This window comes from Raphanus sativus, chromosome 2 (assembly GCF_000801105.2).
Source record: "Raphanus sativus cultivar WK10039 chromosome 2, ASM80110v3, whole genome shotgun sequence".
Lineage (NCBI taxonomy): Eukaryota > Viridiplantae > Streptophyta > Magnoliopsida > Brassicales > Brassicaceae > Raphanus > Raphanus sativus.
Window position 1 is genome coordinate 5,472,829 of NC_079512.1, and position 10,543 is coordinate 5,483,371.

At 39.5% G+C, this 10,543-nt stretch overlaps 2 long non-coding RNA genes across 2 annotated transcripts; one reads left to right on the forward strand and one right to left on the reverse strand.

Annotated features, from left to right (window-relative positions):
- The first annotated feature begins 701 nt into the window (after positions 1 to 701).
- LOC130500839 (uncharacterized) lies at positions 702 to 2,083 on the forward strand. Its single transcript, XR_008939368.1, has 4 exons — positions 702 to 1,210; positions 1,305 to 1,379; positions 1,644 to 1,746; positions 1,826 to 2,083. It is a non-coding gene; the product is annotated as an uncharacterized LOC130500839 (long non-coding RNA).
- Positions 2,084 to 9,292: 7,209 nt separating this feature from the next.
- Positions 9,293 to 10,302, reverse strand: LOC130500840 (uncharacterized). The gene is made up of 4 exons (XR_008939373.1): positions 10,003 to 10,302; positions 9,859 to 9,920; positions 9,648 to 9,759; positions 9,293 to 9,574 (listed from the first exon to the last, which is right to left on the reverse strand). It is a non-coding gene; the product is annotated as an uncharacterized LOC130500840 (long non-coding RNA).
- Between the last annotated feature and the right edge of the window lie 241 nt (positions 10,303 to 10,543).

A 10,543-nucleotide genomic window follows, 5' to 3' on the forward strand; every position in this document is an offset into this window, starting at 1 on the left:
CCAGAATTTTGTAAGTGAATTTTAAAGAGATCTTAGCTCTGATACCATGTAGAATAAGATATCAAACTGCCTTGTTTATTAAGCTATGCAAGCTATCGTATATATACAACGTTATATGACGGTTTAACATAAACCTTCCTTTTGATAAATAGGAAACTAGACTTATCTCTAACTAGATAATAGGAAACTATACATTATTGAGAACATAGAATATACGATATAACATATATCGTAATATAGGAGTAGAAGGAATCATCAGGAGGGAGGCACATGAAAGTCCATAAACAGAGAGCCTGACGATTCAACTGATACATCGGGTAGCAAAACGCCATGTCCTTAAGGTGCTTTGTATTGATCCTCTGCGACGTCGGAACCCTCCACATCAACTGCCACGTGTCGGTGGAGATGTCTGCTACAGCCACAACCACCGCACTGTTGAAAACCATAACCACTTCTTTCTCTCCCTCTTTCGGTGCCACCAAATCGGTGGTCGTTTATTTGACTTGAACGTTTCGTGCGTTGAAGTTGAAAGTCTTTAAATGTTCCTTTTTACAAGTTGAGCGTCTTTTTATTATATAGAAACGTGTGTTTGTTAGAGCACTATTATCGGTGCTTCTAAGAAATGTCCTAAGCCATTATTTGGCAAAAAATAAATAAAAAATGTGTAATTAACCGAAGGACGTCCTTAGCTTAGATACAAGTTTAGGCGTCCTTACCTGCCACGAGGCAGCATGCCACTGCTGTTTCGTTTTTTGGTCATTCTCTTTCCTCTGCTTGATCCTGCAAGCAACGCTTTGTCGATCCCGGGGAGACGAAGACGAAGTACTCGATTCAGGAATTCGAATCAAGAGGCGGTGGTGGTGGTGTCTGTGATTGATCTCCCCCGGTGTGTCTGGGAGCGGCGGGGGCGAAGGCGGTGGTGCCGCAATCGCGATGATCTTATTCAGGAATTCGGTGGCAAGGGGGGAGATTTATTGGTGGCGAGGGGGGAGATTTATCCGATTGTTTTGATTGATCATCAGACAATAAAAGATTGAATCTTTGTGAATCTTCTCTTCTGGGTTTTTGTTTTATCGTAGAAAGGATACACACGATGGAGTCGTTTCTAGTCCATCATATAGTGATTGTGTTGCTGTTTCTTTGGTTTCTCTCTTGGCTGGATCGATCTCACGGCTTTTTCCACTTCATCTCTCTCATTTATCTCTACTTGGTATGGTCTTACTCCTTTTTTGTTTGTTTGTTTGTTTGTTTGATTTCGTGTTTCTTTTAGGTAGTAAGAAGTGTTTGCTTTTGGTTTTGTCTAGGTTCATGAACGGTATGTGATGAGATTGAAGAGACAGTTACAGTTTGAAGAGAGGAAGCAAGCTAATCAAAGAAGGGTAATTTTATAAAACTCTGTGTTTTTCCTTAGGTGGAAAGGTTGAATCTTTTCATGTTTTAATGTCGAGAAAAAAAGGTCTTATAACTTCTAAAGCTCTTATCTTTCTGTTGAAAGTATGGGTTGTTCTTGAAATGGTTTGTCGGTTTTATATCTCTTTGGCTTTTCACTTTATTATAGTACTTCAACAGCTCTACGAATGGTTTAGTATGAAAATCACATAGCAATTGTTGTTATTGACATCTTGTACCATGTATACATGCAGAAAAAAGCTGTGATTCAGCACCTTTACATGGGAAAAAACCGCCTCTCTTGACTGATATTAGGGTCCTTCGCCAATCCAAGGGTGATGATCACTTGGTATAGTGGTAACCCCTCATAGAACATTATACTTTGATCTCTCCCCTTTGATTATCTATAGCAGAACTTATGGTGGAGCTTATACAGGTACCGGAGCTTGGAATTAATTTCCTAGCAGCATATGATATGAGTGCCATACTTGCTGTGAAACTAAGGAAAAGGCTTGGTTTTGGGATGTGGACAAATTTGAATTTGACGGGAATGCAGGTCGAAGGAAAGGTACTAACAACTTTCCTTTGCTTTATCTAAATGTGATCTTCTAATGTCTAATTTTGTGACTCAATGAAAAATAAACAATATCTGTCTCATTTTAATGAACGTCTCAGTTTTGTTTTGATTCTTGAACTATATTTGTGTCACAAGATGTTTCTCTTGCTAGAAGATATAATACAAAATAAAAAAAATTATTTACTAAGATACAACAAAAAGTCCTACCAATAATCTACATTTTTGGGTTTGTCCTAAACTATGTCTCTTAACATCAAAATAATCATTAAATAATCTAAGGACTTAATTTTAAGTTCTACCAATAATGTTGCTCTTATTTAAGTTGAGTGTTTTTATTACAATCCTAAAGTCCAAAGTCAAAAAACTTTTGAGACAAGCTAGCTAGGTCTCGTAGTTTAGGGTTTGTGTCTTACTATAAGCCCAACCCATTACTCGTCACATGTTCGGCACTGAAGTCTGAAGCAGCAATGGTTCATTCATATTAAGGGCAAAGAAGATAAGGCCTTTGTGATATTTACTCTTAAACGTTTTCTGAGCTGGAACAATGGCTCTGCCTCATTCCACTATTGTTTACGTATCATTCCTCTTCCTTTGAGTAGATATTTTAGATTCTGAAGAAAAAAAAACAGAATTTACCCTCTACGATAATCAGAAATAGTTAAGGTCTTATCTTGTGGCAAACAACCACTTACGCGGTGCAGCCCATGCCCATCTCCGGCACGCGCATGCCTAGTAAAGTTGCTAGTGTCATCGACGGGAAGGTTTACCTGATCGGTGATTCATTTTGTCATTTTGAGGATGAAAGTGGGTCGTGGGAAGCGTGGAGGAAGGCAATGATGATGCTTGATGCTGAAGGAAAGCAAGTGGGAGTTGAACGATGTGTTAAACTCTAAGGAGTGCGAGGGTGTGTGAGTGGTGGTTGATGATGTCCTGTACTATCGTGATTGTTCCGGGAAGGAGTTGAGTGTGTTTGATCCAAAGCTGAACTGTTGGAGTGTTGTCAACGGTTTGGAAGATTTTTTGATATTTCACATTAAAATATAATTTAATTAGATTCCATAGTTTAGTAATAAAAACATAAAATAATATATATTTATATATTATAAATACAAATTAATCTTTATTGTTTCGAAATAAATAAATTATAAATCATATATTAATTTTATGATAATTTATATATGCTCTATCAATCACATTATTAAATATATAAATTAAAGCATACAATTTTTTGATAAAATAAAAATAAAACATGTAGAGAATCGATCTTGGCTCTCTTGTAATCAAAGATTCAAACACGGAAATATGTTTGCCGAGTTCTTCTCCAAACCGGAGACAAACTCAATATCACTATGAATCAAATAGGTTACAAGCTTCGCACTAGTTGCGTGTTCTATGAGAGATCTGTATTTGTTATGTCTTACAACCTAGAGTAGAGACCTCTTTATATACTAGAGTCGATCATGTTATTCCTTGTTGTATAAGGAATATCATGTTACAAACCGACAGAGAAATATATTCCTAATTGGACTTAGACTAATGTCTTTTATGTCTTGTTTCAGGTCCAAACCCGAAGTCCACCAGCAGGCCCAAGAGACACAAAGTCTCACATTCTCCACCTTGGCTCTTGGGCTCTCTCGACTTCTCCGCTTCTCTATCTCTTCCTCTCTCTCTCTGCGAAATGAAAACCAGAAGCTTCGACGAGCTTGCCGCATCGTCCTCTCCGAACACCGTCTGTTCCTTGACGCCGTCTTCACCGGAGTTGCATGCTATCTCCGATCCGTGCTTCTCTCTTCCGCCTTGGTTGTATCCTCTCTCCCTCTTCGATTCCCTGTGACCAAGACAAGACCCCGACTTCACCGTCGCTTGTCTTCACCGGCGATTGCTTCCACCGCCATCACCATTGATATCTCAGGTCTCGTTTTGCTCCTCCTCGTCTTCTTCCTTAGACATTTTGAGCAAAGCTCTGACCTTTTGATTTCAATTTTTTTTTCCAGCTTGTCTCTTGATGAATCCAGTGAGACGTTTACTCCTCGTGATTCCCCGGTAGCAAACAAACCTTATTGCTCACCTCACGACACCTTTGAAGGACCAAAACCAGATTAGTCAAATGGTCAAAAGGTATCTTCTTTTGCTTTGACTTTTCTTCTTCCTTTATACGTGTAATAAGCTCTCCTTGAAAACCTGTAACGAAAGATTCCTTTGCTAAATAATTAAACATTTGTCCTTGTTTAATGTTGTAGCTTGCGTTGGCGTTGACGTCTCTTCACCATCGTCACTTCCGTTTAGGTAGCCAAATAGAATTGTTTCTTTAATTCCTTCAAGAGCTTTATCCTTGTAAACTAATAGCCTTATGTTTACAGTTTTGTTGTAGCTGTTTCCTTTGCTGCAACCACACACCTTTAGGTATAACTTCTGATTTTATAATGATCTTTCCAGCTTCTGTTGAAGCTTCTCATCCTGCATAAAATATTCTTTGACTAGTATGAATAATTTTGCAGGTTCTTAGCATAGACTACTCCTGTCTATAACCATCATAAGGTAATCTCCTGAACTCATCTTAAGCTTTGTGATTCCCTGTCGAACCATCAGTTTACTTTTCCTGAAACTGATACTTTCTTTTGTGGCCTTTCCGCGAGGTGAACAACTCGACAGCACTGTCACCTGCAGCCACACGAGACCTACTACGGCAGGACTTTAAGAAGCTCCAGACATGTCTCGAACTTCTTTCCAGGTACACACTTAGTTAGGAAATCCGCAGGATTGATAGATGTATGAATCTTATGAACCGTAACGTCGCCAGCTTCAATTACGTCTCTGATAAAATGTAGTCTAGTGTCTATATGCTTAGTCCGTTCATGGAACCCTCCATTCTTAGCTAAGTGTATAGCACTCTGAGAATCTGAAAACACTCTCACATCATCTTGCTCAAATCCCAACTCCCCAACAAAACCCTTAAGCCATAATGCTTCTTTAAAAGCTTCGGCTAATGCCATATATTCCGATTCCGTCGTTGATAGTGCAACAATATGTTGGAGACCTGACCTCCAGCTTATTGTATTGCCTCCGACTTGAAACACATATCCGGTAACGGATCTTCTTCTGTCCAAATCAGTAGCATAGTCTGCATCACAGAATCCTCGAACTTTGAAATCTTCTCCTTTAGTAAACAATAGGTCTGAATCTAGAGCTCCTTTAAGATATCTCATCACCCACTTAACAGTTTCCCAGTGTTGTCTTCCTGGCTTGCTCATATAACGACTGATTAAGCCTACTGCGAAACATAAGTCCGGTCTAGACCCCACCATTGCATACATTAAACTTCCAACCGCTGATGCATACGGTATCACGTTCATGAATCTTGCTTCCACGTCTTCTTCTTCTTGTGTCAAGCTCTTTAGCTTAAATTGTGGTCCGATAGGAGTAACCACAGCTTTGCTCTCTGTCATATTAAACGTTTCCAGCACCTTCTGTAGATACTTTCCCTGTGATAGTTTTAGAGTTCCTTTCTCCCGATCTCTAATAATATCCATCCCAAGTATTCTCGACGCTGCTCCAAGGTCCTTCATCTCAAACTTTCTCTTCAAGCTGTCTTTGATTCTTTTAATCTCCTTAGAATCCTTAGACGCTATAAGCATGTCATCGACATAGATCAAGAGATAAACCATATGAGATAAGTCTGAACCTTTCATGTAGACACAAGGATCGTAGGCACTCCTGTAGTAACCCTGTCTCTTCATGAAACTGTCAAACCTCCTATTCCATTGTCTTGGTGACTGTTTTAATCTGTAAAGGGACTTTAACAGCAGACAAACTTGATCTTCCTTTCCCTCCTCAACGAAACCTTCTGGTTGTGCCATGTAAATTTCCTCGTCCAGTGTTCCGTATAGGAAAGCCGTTTTCACGTCTAGTTGCTCCAATTCCAGATCATGATTTGCAACAAGTGACAGCATGATTCTGATCGACACGTGCTTCACGACTGGTGCAAACACCTCTGTGTAATCGATCCCTTCAACTTGTGAAAACCCCTTAGCTACTAACCTAGCTTTGTATCTCGGCTTCTCTACTCCAGGAATGCCTTCTTTCAACTTGAAAACCCACTTGCTGCCAATAATCTTCTTTTTCTCTGGTTTTTCTACCAATTTCCAAGTCTGATTTTTCTCCAATGAATCCATCTCTTCTTGCATTCCTTTGCTCCATAACTTCCAGCTCTTACTCCTTCTTGCTTCCAAATAAGATTTAGGCTCATCCATATTTATTTCTTCTGCTGTAGCTAGAGCATAAGCCACGCAATCTGAATCATCAAACCTAGAAGGCTTCTTCACTTCTCTTCTGATTCTGTCTCTAGCAAGAATATAATTATCCAGATTTTCTTGTTCAGCTTCTACAGCTTCTTCTTCACTTTCCGAGTTTTAGGACTCAGTTCTCGAGTTTTCTGATGCGGGAGAAACTCCACCTTGAACTGTATCCTCTGTATCTGCGTCAATAGCTGAGTTTGAAGGTCCTTGAACTAACACTGGACTGAACGTCACCGTCTTCGTTTTTTTTTTCTTTTTTTTCTCATTGATTTCTTCGACGTCTTTAAACATCTCTTCTTCGTTAAAGATCACGTTCCTGCTCACCGTACATCTTAATTCTTCTGGTAACCAGACTCGATAGCCCTTCGTCCCTGTTGGATAACCCACGAAAAATCCTTTCATTGCTCTAGGACTAGTTTTGGTTTGAGTAACGTGAACATAAGCCGTGCACCCGAACCTCCTTAGGTGATTTAAATCTGTTTTAGTTCCAGACCATACCTCCTCTGGTAACTTGAAGTTAATAGCCGTTCCTGGAGATCGGTTGATCAAGTAGACAGCCTGGAAGCCGCTTCCGCCCAGAACTTCTCCTCTAAGCCTGCCTCTGTCAACATACACCTAGCCTTCTCCATAATCGTACGGTTCATGCGTTCTGATATTCCGTTTTGTTGCGGAGTATAGATGCATGTTCTGTGTCTTTTAATCCCTGCTTCCTTACACAACGTATCCATCTGTGTATTGCAGAACTCTAATCCGTTATCCGTCCTAAGACACTTCACCTTCTTTCATGTCTCAGTCTCCACGCTTGTCTTCCATTCTTTGAAGTTCTCAAATACTTCATTCTTTGATTTTAGGAAATAGATCCAAACTTTCCTAGAAAAATCATCAATGAAAGTGACAAAGTAGAAACATCCTCCGAGACTCTCAACCACCGAAGGTGAACCCCATAAATCTGAATGAATGTATTCTAGGACTTCTTTAGACGTATGCTTGCCTTTTGGAAAGCTTAGCTTGTGTGCTTTACCCAAAACGCAACTCTCGCAGAACTCCAACGTCTTCACATCTTTCTCGTTTAGATGTCCTTCCTTGACTAGAATATTCATGCCCTTTAGACTCATATGTCCAAGCCTAGAGTGCCACCTCTTAGTCAAATCGATATCAGGCCTTGCAACTGCAACTTCACCACTCAATATTGTCCCTTGTAAATAATACAAACCGTCACAGTATTTGCCAGAAATAACCTTCTGATCTCCCTTGTAAAACTGCACCATGAAATCTTTGCCTTCGTATCTGCATCCCATCTTCTCCAATAGACCGTAGGAAATAAGATTTCTGCCCATTGTAGGCATGTAGCGAACATCAGTGAGTATCACGCTTGATCCATCATCATTCATGATCCTTATCTTTCATATCCCTTTGATCTCACTAATAGTATTATTTCCCATCAAAACCTTCCCTCCTTCTATGTCTTCAAGATCAAATAAGACATCTTTATTAGGAGTGATATGAAACGTGCAGCCAGAGTCAAGTACCCACTCGTCCTTAGTAGCTTGCTGGCTAGCCACTAATACCAACGGTTGCTCCTTAGCTATGTTGACCGAGTTTGATGAGCTCTGGTTCTTCCTCTCCGGGCACTGTTTTTTAAAGTGTCCCTCCTTCCCGCATGTCCAACATTCTTTAGAGAATTTGGGTCTAGACTGTGATCTGTTCTTGCTCTTTGATCTAGCTCTCCAAGTCTTGTTGCTCTTCTTGTCACCCCTGCCTCTCTCGTTTCCAGCGAACAACCCTTCTGAGTTACTCTTAGACTTGTTAAGAAGTCCCTTCTCCCTTAATTCAACTTCCTTAGAATAAGCAGAGCTTGTAACATCACGAACTGTTAAGGTTTCCTTTCCGCTGCCGTACTTTAATGCATCAACAAGAGACTCGTATTGCTTAGGTAGACTCGTTAAGATCTGTATAGCTTGATCTTCTTCACTGATCTTAATGTCAAGACTTGCTAAATCAGCCACAAGTTTTAGAAACACATCCAAGTTTTCCTCAATGGTCTTGTGTTCTTCCATTCTAAAACCTGCATATCTCTGCTTCATATAGATTCGATTAGGTAATGTCTTGGTCTGATATTCCGCCTCTAGAGCCTTCCACATATCCAATGCTGTAGGCTCATTCATAACCTTGCGTAGGATAAGATCAGATAGACACATACTGATCAGATTCTTTGTACGCAACTCCTTGTCTTGCTCTTTAGGATCAGGTTTAACATCCTTCTGTCCTTCTTCACCTTTATCATCCGTTGAAGGAGTTTTCTCCTTAAGAACAGAACCCAAACCAAAGATCTCTAGCTGACATAGCATCTTATACTTCCATAGACCAAAATCACCTTTTCCATCAAATTTCTCCACTTCAAATTTCTTTGAAATTGCTTCCATCTCCTTATTAACCCGTAAACAGTTGTTTCTTTTGTTTTCAGGTTGCTGTAACACGCCGGAACCGTCAAGCTTCAATACCAACGAGCTGAGTCTTCTTCACCACACCAGATAAGAATTCTGCTTGCTTGTTTATTGAACCTTGCCTTCGAATCTCTGTAACTAGGATCTCGGTTAGCCTAAGCTCTGATACCACTTGTAGAGAATCGATTTTGGCTCTCTTGTAATCAAAGATTCAAACACGGAAATATGTTTGCCGAGTTCTTCTCCAAACCGGAGACAAACTCAATATCACTATGAATCAAATAGGTTACAAGCTTCGCACTAGTTGCGTGTTCTATGAGAGATCTGTATTTGTTATGTCTTACAACCTAGAGTAGAGACCTCTTTATATACTAGAGTCGATCATGTTATTCCTTGTTGTATAAGGAATATCATGTTACAAACCGACAGAGAAATATATTCCTAATTGGACTTAGACTAATGTCTTTTATGTCTTGTTTCAGGTCCAAACCCGAAGTCCACCAGCAGGCCCAAGAGACACAAAGTCTCACAAAACATACAGTACAACTTATGCAACATACTGTTTCTTGAAGCATATTCTTATTGTTTTGTCGTCAGTTTTACCGATCAAACCTTCAGATGTTTTACGAGGAATCAAAGAAAAATGAAATATGAGTTAACGGTTACATGAAAACCTTTAAAAACACACACACGTATTATTTGTTTTAATTTGATTGGAAATGTTGAAATACCAAAGAAGATCAGGAATGTGCTTTCCTTTACAGGGACTTGAGAAGGTTCGAAGAGAATGGAGCCATATTGTATTTGTCAGCCAAGCCTGCCACACCTTCCCTTACAAAATCATCTGGTGACTCGAGGTTTGTGTCAGCCTGCAAAACAAGAAAATTGATTTGGTCATGGAGTCAGAGAACCAAATAAGATGAAAGAAAAAAAAACACTTACCACGCGGAACCATTGTTTTCCCGTAGGTGGCAGTGGGAGATGAGGATTGACCTAAAAATTATGGGCATTGAAAGCCGCATAGACGTCTTGGCCGCTTACACCATCATGGAGCCTACCAAGAACAATCACATTTACTAAACTGAAAGCGACAACTCGCCTCTATTACTAGTTAGAAGCGAGCCAAACGAGAATGAGAGATCTTTGTCCTTACGTGAAAGCTAGGAAAGTGCTCTCATGATTCTCCCATTGATCTTAATGCCATGTAATGTCGCCCTTCAGACAAAAAAAACATTACACATTAGAGTACCACTAAGATTCAAGCAGCACATGTAAACGAGAGGGTACAATTTGTTACTTCGTTGAGGAAATTTTCGTGCTTGAATATATGGTGTAAATGTCGGAACTTGATCACCTCTGAGAAAAACCTGAAATGGTTCTGCCTCCTCGCATCGAGCTGGGTAAAAGAAAGACATCATATAAACATTAAGGGAATAATCCATAATAAACAAAATATGTAAGACTTGCCTCATTCCACTGGAAATTGTTTAGAGCAGTATCATGTCCGTAGCTATTGTTATTACCATCTCGGGTATGTCCATATTCGTCTCCCATTAGCATCATTGGTGTTCCCTGTTCATTGATAAAGTTCGGTATCATATAAGATTTGTTAACAGTATGTATGTTGACAATAGATTTACCTGAGAAATCATCAAAGCTAAATGAAAATTCTTCATTTGTCGAGCACGTAAGGAATTGATGTAAGGATCACCAGTTTCCCCTACCAAGAAACATAGTATAAACTTGAGTTAAAGTTTGACCACCGCTACCATGCAGATGTTTTTTAACCTTTTAAAGTAAATATTTGTTTTATACAAAATAATGGTATTTATTTTTGA